Source organism: Triticum dicoccoides, chromosome 2B (genome assembly GCF_002162155.2).
Source record: "Triticum dicoccoides isolate Atlit2015 ecotype Zavitan chromosome 2B, WEW_v2.0, whole genome shotgun sequence".
In the NCBI taxonomy this organism is placed as follows: Eukaryota; Viridiplantae; Streptophyta; class Magnoliopsida; order Poales; family Poaceae; genus Triticum; species Triticum dicoccoides.
The window spans coordinates 700,914,485-700,930,748 of record NC_041383.1 but is presented as its reverse complement, the minus strand read 5'-3'; positions in this window follow the sequence as shown (position 1 = coordinate 700,930,748).

Here is a 16,264-nt window from a genome sequence, read left to right as displayed (position 1 = left end):
CACATGTCATTTAGCAATTTAATGCAACAACAATTTTAAGCATTTAAATGTTGTTATCATGATGCGGATGACATAAAGAAGTTTTAAGCAATTTTATGAAAATGTTGACATGAGCAAGATATGGAACATTTGGTCACCATGGCGGAACGAAAAGGGTGCCACGGCGGCGAAACAAAAATGGTGCCACGGCAACATATCGTTTCCGGTAGCTCAGGGAGATACCGGTGCAAAAGAAGTGGGCGTGCGGATGCGAGTCATGCAATAATGGTGGGGTGCTCCCGAATTCCGGGTTCCCACGGTACGGCGGCATGGCAAACGAGGAACGTGCACGAAACAAACGGGCACGGTGCAAACATAGGGTGCATCTCATACAACACACATTCAATCGTTCACGGGCGGTCGGCTGATCGTTATACCTTCGAAGCATGCATTTCGGGGTGGTTCGAGTTTGATACGATGTAGAGGAAGTAGACGTTCTCGTAGCGGTCGTAGTGGAAGTAGTGGTTCACGGACGTCGTGGAAGTAGTCGTTCGCGGCGACGGTAGAGGTACTCGCGATCTTGGCGACGGTAGTTGAAGTAGTCGTTCTCGCGACGGTAGTCGTTCACGGGTCGTAGATGTTCCCGGGTCGTGGGTAGAGGTACATGTTGATGGTCGTCGTGGTACTTGGCGAATCCACGTAGTCGTACACAACTTGACGCATCCAAACGAAGCAACACAAAAGGCCTCGGGTCTTGGTGGTCAACGAAGGGAGGTGGGCAGCGAAGCAGCAGCAACGTGCCGGCTCTGTACAGCCACGACGAACACCATGGCCGTGAGGAGGAGGGGCCCTGGCACGAGACCAGCAGTGGGCACGCGCGTGCAGGAAGGCGGAGCTTCTGCTCGAAGAGGTGCGACGAGGGAAACCGCGGCGAGGCAGACGGCAGCGGCTTGCTCGCTGGCACGGCTGGGCGCGGGGATGGCAGGAGCGACGATGGATCTGGTCCGGCAGCGACGGAGGACTTGGAGGTGGGGTGACGAGCTCGATGCCCTCGGCTTCGCGAGGGAAGGAGAAGGACGGCTGGGATAGGGCGATGGGGCCGACCGGATTGGAGCTTGAGGCGGCGGCGCTGTCGAGGTCCGGCCGACGCCATGGACGACACGGCGGCTGCTAGCGAGGCTGGTGCAGCGCCATGGGAAACAGGGCAGGGGCGACGATCGGGCATGAGCCCTCCTTCTCTCTTCTCTGCGGCTCGGGAGGGCACGAGAGGGTGAGAGCGAGGGGGTCGAGCGAGAGGAGGGGCGCGGCGCAAGGGAAGGGAGCAGGGGAGCAATCGGGCACTAGAGGGAGGACGAGGGAGATGGAGATCAAGTGGAGGGTGCGCTGCGGCGCGGGGGGAGAACGAAGGGAGAGATGGGGATCGAGCAAGGGGCTAGGGTTAGGAAGGGAGGCTGGGCTTTGGGAGGCCGGCCCAGTGGAGAAAGAAGTGGCCAGAGGCCTGGCTGGGCTGCAAGGCTTCTTCCTTCTCTTCTCTTTTCATTAACAGAGAACTGGAAGAAAGGAAAAAAGAGAAGAGAAGGTTAGAGGAAGAATTTGGGCATGCGGTTAATTTTCCCGGACTCACAAAAATGAGCTTGATCCAAGAAAATAGGAATGGCCAAGATTGCAAGATTTAAATTCAAACTCATTTGAATTTAAATTCAAATGATTTGAATGGAAGTGCGGGTTTGGGAAGGTCCAAAAATGTTCGGATTTTTGGTGGAGCTCCGGAAAATGATGAAATAATTTATTGGACAAAGTTTGAGGTCAAGAAGTGAGATAACAAAGGCATGGGGAATTATTTTGCAAGTGTGTTATGGTGATTTCCAAATTAAAGAAATATTTAATATAGCTCCCTAATATTGGGACGATATGTTATAAAGAGAAGTCACCCTTCCCTCGATTTAAATGGATCGAAGACCCATACAATTTATTTAGATGAGTTTTAAAATTAAATGGCATGATGGCATGATGACATGATGCAATGCAAAAATAAAAGAGCAAGCACAAAAGAAACACACGGCGAAACTCGGAAACCCTGGAAGTCTTCTGGAGCGTCGGTCTCGGGGCGTTACAACACTCCACCACTACAAGAGGATCTCGTCCCGAGATCTAGAATGGCACCGGAGGAAAACGGAAGAGGAAGAGAAGAGGTAAAACTAAGTTGCTTCTTCGACCAATGAGTGAAACCAAAGAACCTTGAGAGGTTGAAAAGTTGAAAGAAAGAACACAACAGAGTTGAACACAATTGAGAGCACTGCGGTAGAAAATGAAACAAGGAACACCATGTGAACCTTGGAGGTTGCAAAGCTATGAATGACGAGTACAATGGACAAGAAGGAATTCGAAACCGCTCTGGTTGAAACGAGATAAACCGAATACTCCAAAGCAATCATCGAACACTTAGACCGTGTCCGGATATGCTAGATGATCTTCATATGCCACCATAGAGAGAATGATATTTCACAAATGTAATCTGCTGACAACTTTTTCTGATGACGTGACATGTTATTACGGTTGGATCATTATTCGATCCGTTTTCCCACAACCAGCTACAACGCATATTGCGAGGCGGATTCTGTGACATGTCTTATGAAAGCAGAGATCGTGTCCCCTTATCATGGGATTCTCATCAATACGGGTATGGGTAATCTCACCACGCCATTAACCGTGGCACTTGGGAAACAAGCGATTCTCAACGGGCAAGTGGGGAGGCGCACCGCTCTCGGCTCCTCTATAAAGGGATAAGATTTCCCCATTTTCACCCACGCCTTCTTTCTCCTTTGCCCACTCTTGCCCCCTCGAGCTCCAGCGCCCAAGCCCAAATCTTCTCCGCACAGCTAAACATGTCCGGAACAGGAGGCAAGTGGGTGGCTTCCACCGTCAAGGAGAAGCACATCGCAAATCTTCGGGCGGCCGGATACTTGGCCACGGACATAGCGCACCGTTTACCAGACGCCGGGCAGGTCATTCCGACCCCAGGACCCCACGAGAGGGTCGTATTCATCGCCCACTTCGTCCGTGGACTGGGATTTCCACTCCATCCCTTCGTCTGCGGGCTCATGTTCTACTATGGGCTAGATTTCCATGATCTAGCACCAAATCTTGGCCTCAACATCTCGGCGTTCATCGTCATACGCGAGGCCTTCCTCCGCATCCGGCCTCACTTCGGCTTATGGCTGCAAACTTTCTGCGTGAAGCCGAAGGTCGTAAGCGGCCAACAAGCGGAGTGCGGAGGGGCCATGGTGGACAGAATGCCCAATGTCACATGGCTGGACGGCTCCTTTGCGGAGATCGTAAAAGGATGGCAATCGGGGTGGTTCTACATCACCGAGCTGTGCGGCGCCAACTGGGCGGCGGCCCCCGAATTCAGATCCGGAGCCCCCATGCGGCTCACCTCCTGGGAAAGGAAGGGCCTATCCTGGGGCGATTCTATGAAGCTGACCGGACTCCAGACATGCATCAAAAGAATGAAGGACATGAACATCAAGCTTGTCAACGTGATCCAGGTCATGCTCGTTCACCGGATCCTGCCCTGCCAGAGGCGGGCAGTCAATCTGTGGGAGTTCGTCCCGACCGAACACCGGACGCTCCTGAAGCTCTACGACATGATGCACAAAGGCGCAAGGAAGGTTCTATTCAAGGCCTCTGAAGTACCTCCTCCCACATCCGAGGACCGCGAGCTTCACGCCGCGCGGGCTCCTAGTGAGGTGAGTTCTTAGACTGCCACCAGACCCGGTCCTTTCCAGTATATTCATGGGAGAGCCTTAAGTAATTATGCATGTTTGCTTCAGGATTATGTGGAGACAGCGGAGCAGGTTTACTGTCTGGCTCCGCTGCCAGAAGGCCCAGCTGATGCTCTCCTGACGGAGATGCTGGTCCCGGCACCGTACAAGGTGCCGGAGAAGAAGGCCGAGAAGAAGGCCCCGGGGATCCGAAAGGATCTCCGGCGTAAGGTCGTGCCGGAAGCCTCGTCCGAAGACGACGAGGCGGACTCCTCCCACAAAGGGGGGGAGGAAGAAGAAGACGCCCCATCTGAAGAGGATGAGAGGCCCGGGGAAGCGAACCGAGGGGCCGAAAAAGGCCCTCGGTGCAGGGCCGTCATTCCCCTGTCGTCTGATGACGACGAGATGGATACCTCCCGCGAAGGCGGGGGGGAGGGGGATCAGGAAGAGATTCTACCTCCCCACACTGGGGGAGAGAAGAAGAGGAAAGCCGCCCCGGGAGGGGAGGCTGGGGCGTCCAAGAAGGGGAAGGGGCCCCCTTCCGGACTACTCTGCTATGGCTGCTCTCAGCGAGGAGGGGTGGCTGCCGAGGGGGAAGCCCTTAGTGCGATCGTAAGTGTCCGCACTCCGTCAAAACTTCACTCTATAGCTTTTGTTTAACGCCGAACATACGTGCAGTCTAGCCAGGGATCACCCCGAGGTATCTTCCTCCGGGTCCCTGAGCAATTCGGAGATGAATTCGCTTCCGACAACCACTACTCCTCAACCCGCGGACGACACGGAGGTGTTGTCCCAAAGGCTCCCAGAGCGGGGGGAGGTGACTCTGGAGACGCCCCGAGGTGGGGTCCCAGACGTCGGACACGCGGGGTTCAAGATCCCCGCGGATCGTGTCGACGAGAGCCATGGCCAGCCGGGCTCTCAGCCGAACACAATTTCGGAACCTTCGATGGTTCCGGACTCAGGCGGGCAACCCCTCGTTAGGGAGGGCGAGCCGTTTGTATGGAGGACTTCCGTTGCACATGAGGCGCCGGACTGTCTGATGGAAGCGCTTCGCGGCGCTTCCATGGACGAAGATCAACGTACTCTCATGAGTACGGTGATTCGAAAGGTTTTGTCCGCTAGAAACGGACTAACCGAAGCTTGCACCAGCCTCCTGACAGGCTTCGAGGTAAGTAATAAATATGTGCAAAATTACCACGCGATAGGTAGTAGCCCCTGATACTCTGTTTGGTGTTCGGAAGGAAAAACCAAACGTGGGGTCAAATATAATCCGCAGGAGTCTAATAAGTATTATTGTGAATAAGCATGCTGTGCTGCTTGCTGCTGCTGCCCATACCGCCGAGGTTGCCGAGCTAAAGCGGGACCTGGAGCAGGTGCAGGGAGAGCTCGAACTCACGAAGAGGCAGCTCGAAGAGAACAAGGGTAAGCGATTCCCTCTCTTATGTATTTGAGGATAGTCAAAATTGGTGAGTCTAACACCTAAGTGTCGTGACTGTGTAACAGGGGCCACCGCCGAAGTGGCATCCCTGAAGAAGGCCTTGTCCGAGGACGAAGACAAGGCGGCCTCGGAATGTAAGGAGCGCGAAAAGCAAAGTGCTAGAGTGGGCGAGGTACAACAAGAGCTCCGGGACCTCGGCAAGAAGTGCGAGTCCGTGGAGCATATGCTTGAGGTGAAAGAGGCCGAGCTTGCGAAGGCCCTTGTAAATTTTAAAGACGCCAAGACCGAGGCGGGAAAGCACAACAGGTGATCCAAGAGGCCAAAAAGATAGCAGCGGGTAAGAAGTTCTTTATGCAAAGCAAACATGTGGAGGAGGTGCTTCTTTTACTTACTCGAATTCGGAGCTCTCCAGGGGCATTTGCAGATCTGCCACGCAGCGCATCAGACGCTGCGGAGTTCTACCGTGCCCAGGAGGGGAGCTCAACGGAGAATCTATTCTGGTCCCAGTATGATGGGGCCGAACATCCGATGCCTCTGAGCGACCAACTGAAGAAGCTGGTCGAACTCCACATGGCGGCCGAGCTGGCTATGAAGGGCTTCATAGTCCGGATGTGGCCGGGTGAGCTCCTGCCCAGTAGCTACTTTGGCCTGATCAAGCGGATGGTGGATGCCTGTCCACGGCTTGAGGTGATCAAGCGATCCGTTTGCATCGAAGGTTCCCGCCGGGCTTTTGCCCGCGTCAAGGTGCATTGGGGCAAGCTGGATGCGGAGAAGCTGGTCAAGGACGGGCCGCCGGAGGGCAAGGCGCATCGCCATCCCGAGATGTACTATGATGGCGTGATGAAGGGTGCTCGTCTCGTCGCCGATGAGTGTACCAAGGACGCCATTTTAGAGTGAATTCACTTCTGTCATGTTTGTAATTTAAAGACAAAGTTACTTGCACTATGTAGCGCTTTTGTTATTTAAAATATTACCTTCTGTGCGGCTGTTTATAAAATTCTGAAAGTAGGCCAGTCGTCGGCTTCCTCCCCCACGTAACTAGTACTGGGGTGTTCGTGGAAAACCCGGACACTCTTTATCCAAATGCTTGGTCCCTTAAGGAGGTGTCCGGCGCAGCGAACAAGGCAATCGGACTATGCGACTTTATAACTTTCACTTAGCCATAGAAGTCTACAATTTTAAATTTTGGCGAAGCCCCTAGAATCCGGAAGGCCGAATCGGGCGCTATACACGCCTAGATCGGACGAAGCCGATGTATTGCCTAAAGCGGAAAATCTTTAAGGATTTTAAGACCTCTCGAACAGCGACCAACTCTCGCCAATTCATGCCGGTCAGTTTTCGGCTTTCTCTACTGAGGTGCTCGTCCGGAAGAACCGGCACACAATCGTAGTAGTTCTCCCTGCGCTACCTTAGCCGATATAACGGAACGTAAGGCACCAAAACAAGGGAGCCGGGCTATCCCAACTGTAGACCCAAGACATGATTCGGAGCTGATGCATATAGTGCTATAAGGTCGGGGTGCCGCACTGTCAAAAGTGTTCGGACTTTATTTGCCATATTACGGGGCGCGATGATAAGCCCCTGGCAAACTGGCCGTACCAAGGTGTACGGATGCCATACCAAATAAACATTTATAAGAGAAAAATACTCAAATAAGGATAATAAGTTGACGCTATATATAATCTCCCACTGACGAAAAATACGTTTAAGCATATGTTTACAACGGATGCATGAAGCAGAGGTAAAATATGACTATTTGACATGTCCTATCCAAAGGCGGGCGGTGTGCAGATAGATAAAGCAGGTACAATGATCGTAAATAGATTCCACCTGGGTATTTTCTTCTGTGCACGATGTCTGTTGCCTCCTTGGATGTCTCTCCCGTATGAGTCCGGCAATTCGACTCTTCTGAGGATGCTGCACTAATGCGGTGTCCTGAAATATAAGAGGGAAAGGGTATGAAGGTATTTGGCGGTTACCCGCACTATTGACTGAGTTGTTAATGCGCCTCCGCCTATGCCCATGGTATCTTGAGTGCGTAATTGTGTACGCGTGGCACGAACGCTGCTTTGAAGGGGCTTGAGCGGAGGCCGGACTGCTAATCACACTCTTGGCGTTCCTGATGATCCTGTTGCGGGGTGCTCCGGACTCGCTTGACTGTGCTCGAGGCTGTCGCCGGATTGGTTTGTCGGAGTAGGCCGCATTGTACTTCTGCCACGAGGGCTGCCGTATGCTCTTCTGTTCGAAGGGAGCGGTCCATATTTCCATTGATAGTGATGACCCCGCGCGGTCCTGGCATCTTGAGCTTGAGGTATGCATAATGTGGTACCGCATTGAATCTAGCGAATGCGGTTCGTCTGAGCAGTGCGTGGTAGCCACTGCGAAAAGGACGATGTCAAAGATTAGCTCTTCGCTCCTGATGTTTTCCGGGGATCCGAAGACCACTTCCAGTGTTATAGAGCCCATACAGCGGGCCTCTACTCTAGGAATAACACCTTTAAAGGTGGTTTTAGTGGGCTTGATCCTTGAAGGGTCAATTCCCATTTTGCGCACTGTGTCCTGATAGAGTAGGTTCAGGCTGCTACCGCCGTCCATAAGGACTCGCGTGAGGTGGAATCCGTCAATGATTGGGTCTAAGACCAATGCGGCTGAGCCGCCATGACGGATGCTAGTAGGATGATCCCTACGATGAAAGGTGATTGGACAAGCTGACCATGGGTTGAATTTGGGGGCGACTGGCTCCAGCACATAGACGTCCCGTAGTGCTCGCTTCCGTTCCCGCTTGGGGATATGGGTGGCGTAGATCATGCTGACCGTTTTCACCTGGGGGGGGGGAATTTCTTTTGTCCCCCGTGTTCGGATGCCGGGGCTCTTCGTCATCGTTGTTGTGCAGCCCCTTGTTCTTGTTTTCAGCGTTTATCTTACCGGCTTGTTTGAACACCCAGCAGTCTCTATTGGTGTGGTTGGCTGGCTTGTCCGGGGTGCCATGAATTTGGCACGAGCGCTCCAGTATGCGGTACAGGCTGGACGGTCCCTGATTATTTCTTTTGAACGGCTTTTTCCGCTGACCGGACTTAGATCCGCTGAATCCGGCGTTGACCGCCGTGTCTTCAATGTTGTCGCTGTTGTTCCGTCTCTTATGCCTGTTACGCCGTGGCTTGCCATTAGCATCGCGGCCGTCTGAAGTGCCGGAATGTGGCATGGTGCCGCTGTGAGCCAATCAGCTATCCTCACCCGCGCAAAAGCGGGTCATTAGGGTTGTGAGAGCTGCCATAGACTTGGGTTTTTCCTGGTCGAGGTGTCGAGCGAGCCACTCATCACGGATATTATGCTTGAAAGCCGCCGAGGCTTCAGCATCCGGACAATCGACTATTTGGTTCTTTTTAGTAAGAAACCGAGTCCAGAATTTCCGGGCTGACTCTCCGGGCTGTTGAGTAATGTGGCTCAGGTCATCGGCGTCTGGTGGTCGCACATATGTGCCCTGGAAGTTATCAAGGAATGCGTCTTCTAGGTTTTCCCAACTGCCAATGGAATTTGCTGGCAGGCTGTTACTACGGGGTCTATGGTGCCATCGTACGATTCGATGTTTACGGGTTTGAACCCTTCTGGGAATTCATGATCCATTACTTCGTCAGTGAAGCAGAGGGGGTGTGCGGCGCCTCTGTGCCGGGCTATGTGGCTACGCAGCTCGAATTGGTCTAGGTTGCTGTGTTCGGCCCGGCCGAACTTGTTGATGATGTATCCGGCGCGACGATCATCGTCGCGCGCTGGGGCGCGCCCCCACGATCCGTATATCGATCTTGGCTGTCCTACTTTGTTTTCCAGAATATCTTGCATGTCTTGTTTGTTGCCCTGGGCCGTAGTATATTGGCGTGGGGGTGCGGGCTGGTATCCGGGCTGATATCCCGTTTTATCCCTGCCACGCGGTGGCCGGTCAGCCGTTTGGCGTTCGAGTCCATATTCCTCGGCTGCCAGGACTGGCTGCCAGGACTTCAGTCCATCTATCTGTGAGCAGATCTTGATCAGCTTGGAGTTGCTGCTGCTTCTTCTTCAGGCTCCTCGCAGTGGCTATAATCCTACGCTTGACGCGCTCCTGCTCCACGGGATCCTCAGGCACGCCGAATTCGTCGTCGCCGATGCTAATCTCGTCTTCGGAGGGGGGCATGTAGTTGTCCTCCTCCGGGTATACGTCTGTCGCCTGTTCTTCTGGGCTGATCTTCTCATCTTCCTGTTCGGCCTGCTTGAAGGCGGGCTGGTCAGGGTCATATTCTTCTTTGACGCCATCCGGATTATTTTTGTCTCCGGGGCCGGTATTGCTACGGCGGGGCTTGGAGCAGCGCCGACGACGCCCATGCTTTGTTTTTCTTCCCGATGGGTTATCCTCCGTTGCCTCATCGCCATTTGTTTCCTTCAGAGTGTCCACCATATATATATTGTATGAGGAGGTGGACGTCCACCGCCCGATGAGCGGTGGCTCCTGTAATTCTCCTACATCGTCGTCCATACCGTCGATGTCTTCGGGGTCGAAGTCAAGCACGTCGGTTAGATCATAGATCGTGGCAATGAAGTGGGTGGTGGGTGGGCAACGAATTCCGTTGTTGTCTGCTTCCCACTCGAGCCGGACAAAGTTCGGCCCGGAGTCTCCTGACAAAGAGAGAGACTTCAATAAGTACAACATGTCGCCAAAGGGCGAGTGCTGAAAGACGTCCACCGCTGTGAACTCCATCACCGGAGCCCAACCAGGATCGGCGGGCTCGGGGACGCGCGGACTGGAACCTACATTCGGATATGAATCCAAGGGTCCGGAGTCACAGGCTCCCTCAGAGGTGAGACCTGTGTTTGGCTCCATCGCCAACGAGGGTATGGCCTGCGGGGCGGGGTCCAGCCCTCCGTCCTTAGGCAACGCAACCTGCCCCGGATTTAGATCTGAGGCTTCTGCCAGGGTGATATCCCGCGCAACGTCTGACAGCAAGTCTAAGCCGTGCTCCTCGTGACTGTTCGGCGCTTCTGGCGCTGGCCCGAATCCCTCGAGGATCAAGTCCCCGCGAATATCCGCTATGTAGTGCAAGTTCCCGAATCTGACCTGGTGGCCGGGGGCATAGCTATCGATCTGCTCCAGGTGGCCAAGCGAATTGGCCCGCAGTGCGAAGCCGCCAAACACGAAGATCTGTCTGGGGAGGAAAGTCTGGCCCTGGACAGCGTTGTTGATGATGATCGAAGGAGCCATCGAGCCTGATAGCGACGACACAGAGGAAATCTCAATGAAAGCACCAATGTCGGTGTCAAAACCGGCGGATCTCGGGTAGGGGGTCCCGATCTGTGCGTCAAGGCTGATGGTAACAGGAAGCGAGGGACACAGATGTTTACCCAGGTTTGGTCCCTCTCGATGGAGGTAAAACCCTACTTCCTGCTTGATTAATATTGATGATATGGGTAGTACAAGAGTAGATCTACCACGAGATCGTAGAGGCTAAACCCTAAGAGCTAGCCTATGATGGTATGCTTGTAATTGTGATCGGCCTTCTAAGGACCAACCTCTCTGGTTTATATAGACACTGGAGAGGGCTAGGGTTTACATGGAGTCGGTTACAAGGAAGGAAATATAATATCCGGATCGCCAAGATTGCCTTCCACGCAAAGGAGAGTCCCATCCGGACACGGGCCGAAGTCTTGAGTCTTGTATCTCCACGCTTCAATAGTCCGGACGTTGTTCACAGTCTGGCTGTCTAGATACCCCCTAATCCAGGACTCCCTCAACGAGCCGCGCCCATTCTCGGCAAAGGGCGGTGCTGGGGAAGGCTGGGGTGGCCGTAGCGAGGGGTTGCAGAGGAGCGGCCGACGGCGGCTGAGATATGGGGACGGCGACGCAGGGGGTCTCCGACGAGGGGAAGGGAGATGGGGCGACTCCAGGGGGCTTGGGGAGTCTACAGGAGGTGGAGAAGAGGAGGGGGAGGCTCGCCATCGCCGGAATTGGGGAGGACAGAGACGGCGGCCATGGCGGCAATGGACGGCAACGGGAGCTCCTCGAGCTTAATGGAGAGGCTAGGCGAGGTCCAGGGAGAGAGGCTAGGCCAGTGGGGTGCTCGGAGAGGCTCGGGGATGGCTTAAATAGCTGTGGGGCGAGGGGGCCGAGCTGGCACCGTCGGCGATGCATGTCCGGCGCCGCGGACGCGTGCCCGCGCGCATGGGCTCGGGGCAAACAACGGGGAGGGCATAGGGGGGAGCTCACTGGGTAGAAGGGATCGAGGGGAAGCAGAGGAAGAAGCCGAGCGCCATTAAAGCATGTCAGAGCACTGTCCTCCCGTGGGCACTCGTCGGCGAGCGTCGGTGAGCTAGATGCCAGAGGGGGAGAGGGGTCCAGGGGGACGGCGACGACAAGAGGAATCGACTGGACATGAGCACGGGCGCGAAGACAGCTAGATGGGGAGGGGCCCGAGCACAAACGACCACTGGACGCGCTCATGGCATGCCAAAACTGTGGTCACCACCAGTGCTGGCATGTCCTGAAGGCAAACAGCTGGCATTTGATGCCTTGTGGTAAGTCCTCCGAAGATGGGTTTGCACTGAGGTGGTAACTAGGTGAAAGGGGCTCTGGTCAAAAAGATATAACCCTCTGAAGTTTACTGCAGTAAACTTCATCAGCTCAATGAGGTCAACAAGGAACTGCTAAGGGCCAAAGTAGTTGTCTGGGATCTTTAGGCTAGGAAGGACTACAGTCCTGGTGAGTTTGAGGGTAAAAGGTTCAAGTTTTACGGCAGTTGCTTCACAACTGCATACTTGGTCCAGAAATGAAGATTAGCAAGATGCACTCACATAGAGTGGTGGAATAGGATGAAACTTGGCAAATCCTCATGATATGGACATATAAATATGCTGTAAAAAGCTCATGCCAAATGGGCAAACCAAAATAGCACTTGCTTCACAAACATCATTTCTGTCCAGAACCTTGGAATAATTATGGTGGTCAAATGGCTCATTGAAATGATGCCAAAATGGGTGGAGAGATGTTTTATGGGCATAATAATGATATGGTAATTTATCAGGATTTTTGAAGCAATATAAAATATACTTGCTTCACAACCTGAAAATATTGCCAAAAACAAAGATTTGCTCCTGTGCTCACATAGATGATTGGATGGGGCTGCAAATGGGTGGAGGGGATTAATATGAGCACATTAAGGAGTGTGCAAAAGTTCAACTCATTTGGGTACTCCTAGCTAGTACTTCCTTCACAAAGCCTTATGTCAGACAGAAACTTTGAAACATCACTGAGGAAGATTGGCTAGGCAAATAAATTTGAACTTGTGCATGGGGCACTTATTTGGACATGTAAACATGCCCAAAAAGGTTGGGAGTCAATAGGAGAAATATAAATGACACTTCCTTCACAAAGTGCCATTTAGGGCAGAATAGGAAATGAATTATTGGGGAATTATTTTTGAACATAGGAATGAAGAGTTTTGTCATATTTGATCAAGATATGACCCACACAATTTATGAGAATTATTTGGGAATTTTAGGAGTGATGGAAATATAGGTTGCTTCACAACCTAGGGCAATTTGAGTTATTCCTTTAATAGAAAAGGAATATTCCCAATAAAAAGAATATTGGGATTGGGCTAGGATGGAAATGACAGGGTCTAGGGAAAGATTTGGGAATGACAAGCCACTCTGGAAGCAAAGAAGAGGGCATCTTCTTTAGTTTCCAGACCACAAAGCCACGAAAAAAAACTCAGGCAAAAAGCTCGGAAAAACAAAAGAAAAAGAAAGGGTCAAAAATCAGGCTGTGACAAAGGCTAATGGTAACAGGAGGCAAGGGACACAATGTTTTACCCAGGTTCGGGCCCTCTCGATGGAGGTAAAACCCTACTTCCTGCTTGATTGATCTTGATGATATGAGTATTACAAGAGTTGATCTACCACGAGATCGTAGAGGCTAAACCCTAGAAGCTAGACTATGATGATTATGACTGTTATGATCGTCCCTATATGGACCAAACCCTCTGCTTTATATAGACACTGGAGGGGGCTAGGGTTTTCTCAGAGTCGGTTACAAAGAAGGAAATCTAATATCCGGATCGCCAAGCTTGTCTTCCACGCAAAGGAGAGTCCCATCCGGACACGGGACGAAGTCTTGAGTCTTGTATCTTCATGGTCCAATAGTCCGGCCAAAGTATATAGTCCAGCTGTCCGGATACCCCCTAATCCAGGACTCCCTTAGTAGCCCCTGAACCAGGCTTCAATGACGATGAGTCCGGTGCACAGTTTTTCTTCGGCATTGCAAGGCGGGTTCCACCTCCGAATATTCAAAAGTAATTATCGAACACTTAAATCATGTTAGGACCTGCAAGATGACCTTCACATACCACCGTAGAGAGAAAGAAAGCACCATAAAGATCAATTAGTGAGCGACTAGGTCGATACAACTAAAAAAACTGCTCGATATTCCACAAATGCAATCTGCTGACAACTTCAGACAACGTGACATGACACTACAGTCGAGTCATTATTCGAACCGTTTTCCCACAACCAGCTACATCGCATATTGCGAGGCGGTTTCCTCGACACGTCTTGTCAAAGTAGAGATCATGTCCCCTTATCACGGGATTCGCATCAATACGGGTATGGGTAATCCAACCGCGCCATCAATCGTGGCGCTTGGGAAATAAGCGATCTTCAACGAGCAAGTGGGGAGGCACACCGATTCTGTCGCCTCTATAAAGGGATAAGGATTCCCCATTTTCAACCACGCCTTCTTCCTCCCCCGCTTATCCATTCTCGCAGCCTCGAACTCCAGCGCCCTAGTTCATACCTTCTCCGCACAGACAAACATGTCCGGAGAAGGAGGCAAGTGGGTGGCCTCCACCATGAAGGAGGAGCATATTACGAAGCTTCGGGCGGCCGGATACTTGGCCGCAGATATCGCGCACCGGCTGCCGGACGTGGGGCAGATCATTCCGACTCCGGGACCCCATGAGAGGGTCGTTTTCCTCGCCCACTTCATCCATGGACTTGGATTTCCACTTCATCCCTTCGTCCGCGGGCTTATGTTTTACTATGGGCTAGACATCCATGATCTAGCCCCAAACTTCGTCCTCAACATCTTGGCGTTCATCATCGTGTGCGAGGCCTTCCTCCGCATCAAGCCTCACTTCGGCTTGTGGCTACGAATCTTCCGCGTGAAGCCGAAGATCGTGAGCGGCCAGCAAGCGGAGTGCGGAGGAACCATGGTGGGCACGATGCCCAACGTCACCTGGCTCGATGGATCCTTCACGGAGACCGTGAAAGGGTGGCAATCGGGGTGGTTCTACATCACCGAGCTGCGCGACACCAACTGGGTGGCGGCCCCCGAATTCCGATCCGGAATTCCCATGCGGCTCACCTCCTGGGAAAAGAAGGGCCTGGCCTGGGGCGACCCTGTGGAGCTGACCGGACTTCAGAACTACATCAAGAATATGATTGATAAGAAAATCAAGCTTGTCAATGTGGTCCAGGTCATGCTTGTCCGCCGAATTCTTCCGTGCCAAAGACGGGCTTTTAATATGTGGGAGTTCGTCCCGGCCGAACACCAGACACTTCAAGAGCTCTACGGCACGACACACAAGGACGCGTGGAAGGTTCTGTTCAAGGCCTCTGAAATACCTCCTCCCACATCTGAGGACCGTGGACTCCACGCCACGCGCCCCCCCATCCGGTGAGTTTTCTAACCATCACCAGATGTAGTTTTCCCAGCATACTCATGGGAGGATTTTAAGTCATCGTGTGTACTTAATCAGGAGTACATGGAGACGGCGGAGTGGATCAACTGTCCGTCTCCACTGCCAGAAGGTCAAGCGACCGCTCTCCTGACGGAGATGCTAATCCCGGCGCCCTACAAGGCGCCGAAAAAGAAGGCTGAAAAGAAGGCCCCGGGGACCAGGAAGGGTCTCCGGCGTAAGGTCGTATCGGACACCTCTTCCGAAGACGACGAGGCACACTCTTCCCTTGAAGGGAAGAGGAAAAGGAAAGGGCCGCCCCATCTGGGGAGGCCGAAGGGCCTAAGAAGGCGGCCCAGGGGACCAGGAAGGGTCCCCGGCGCAATGCCGTCATAAACTCGTCGTCCGAAGAGGACGAGGCAGATTCCTCCCATGGAGGCGGGGGGAAACACGAGGAAACTCCACCTCCCCGCATTGGGGAGGAGAAGAAAAGGAAAGCCAACCCGGAGGGGGAGGCTAGGACGCCTGTCACGACCGGTTTTTCAATAAAATAATTATTGAGAAAATCGATCTTTAGATCCCAGTATAGGAAAAGTTATCCTTACTGGTAGACAAATTCTTGATAAACAGAGGACCAGTAGCATTAAATATATTACAGGGTTGAGCTGAGGCTGCTCAACAAATTATTACAAACTCGCCAATATCTTACATAAGGGCAGTTATGACACAAGGGTGTGGTGGCATGCTACTAGCTCGAGATAAAAGTGGTGGTGGATAACTTGACTCCTAACTGGCAGCTCATCGAGCGTCGAGGTGAGGCTCAATGAATTTATTCTGGGGTGGCGGAAGCGGATATGACACAGTGACCAAAGCAGGATCGCACGGGACTGACTGGGACTCCTCTAGGCGTCGAACTCGCTATTGAACTCTTCATCCCTGAGATCGCCTTAATCAACATCTGGCCAAATCAACAAGCCAGGTGAGTACTTTGAAAGTACTCGCAAGACAGTTCGGATAAAAGATATAATAAATGTATGCATGAATGCGTCATGAACAAAAATAATGATGCTCATCCCAATAATAATATTATTGCATGACTTGATAAGTGAAATAAATAACTGAAAACCGATCGAGTGTCTGGAGCGACGCCTCGAAAGGTAAACAAATAAAACTCATGCCGCAGTCGGGCGTCTAAGCGACACCACATAAAGGGCTTATAAAAGAAATGCCACAGTCGGGCGTCTTAGCGACACCACATAAAGGGCTTATAAAAGAAATGCCACAGTCGGACATCTGAGCGAGATCATAGAAAGGGCTTGTAAAAGAAATGCCACAGTCGGACATCTGAGCGACGTCACAGAAAGGGCTTGTAAAAGCAATGCCACAAT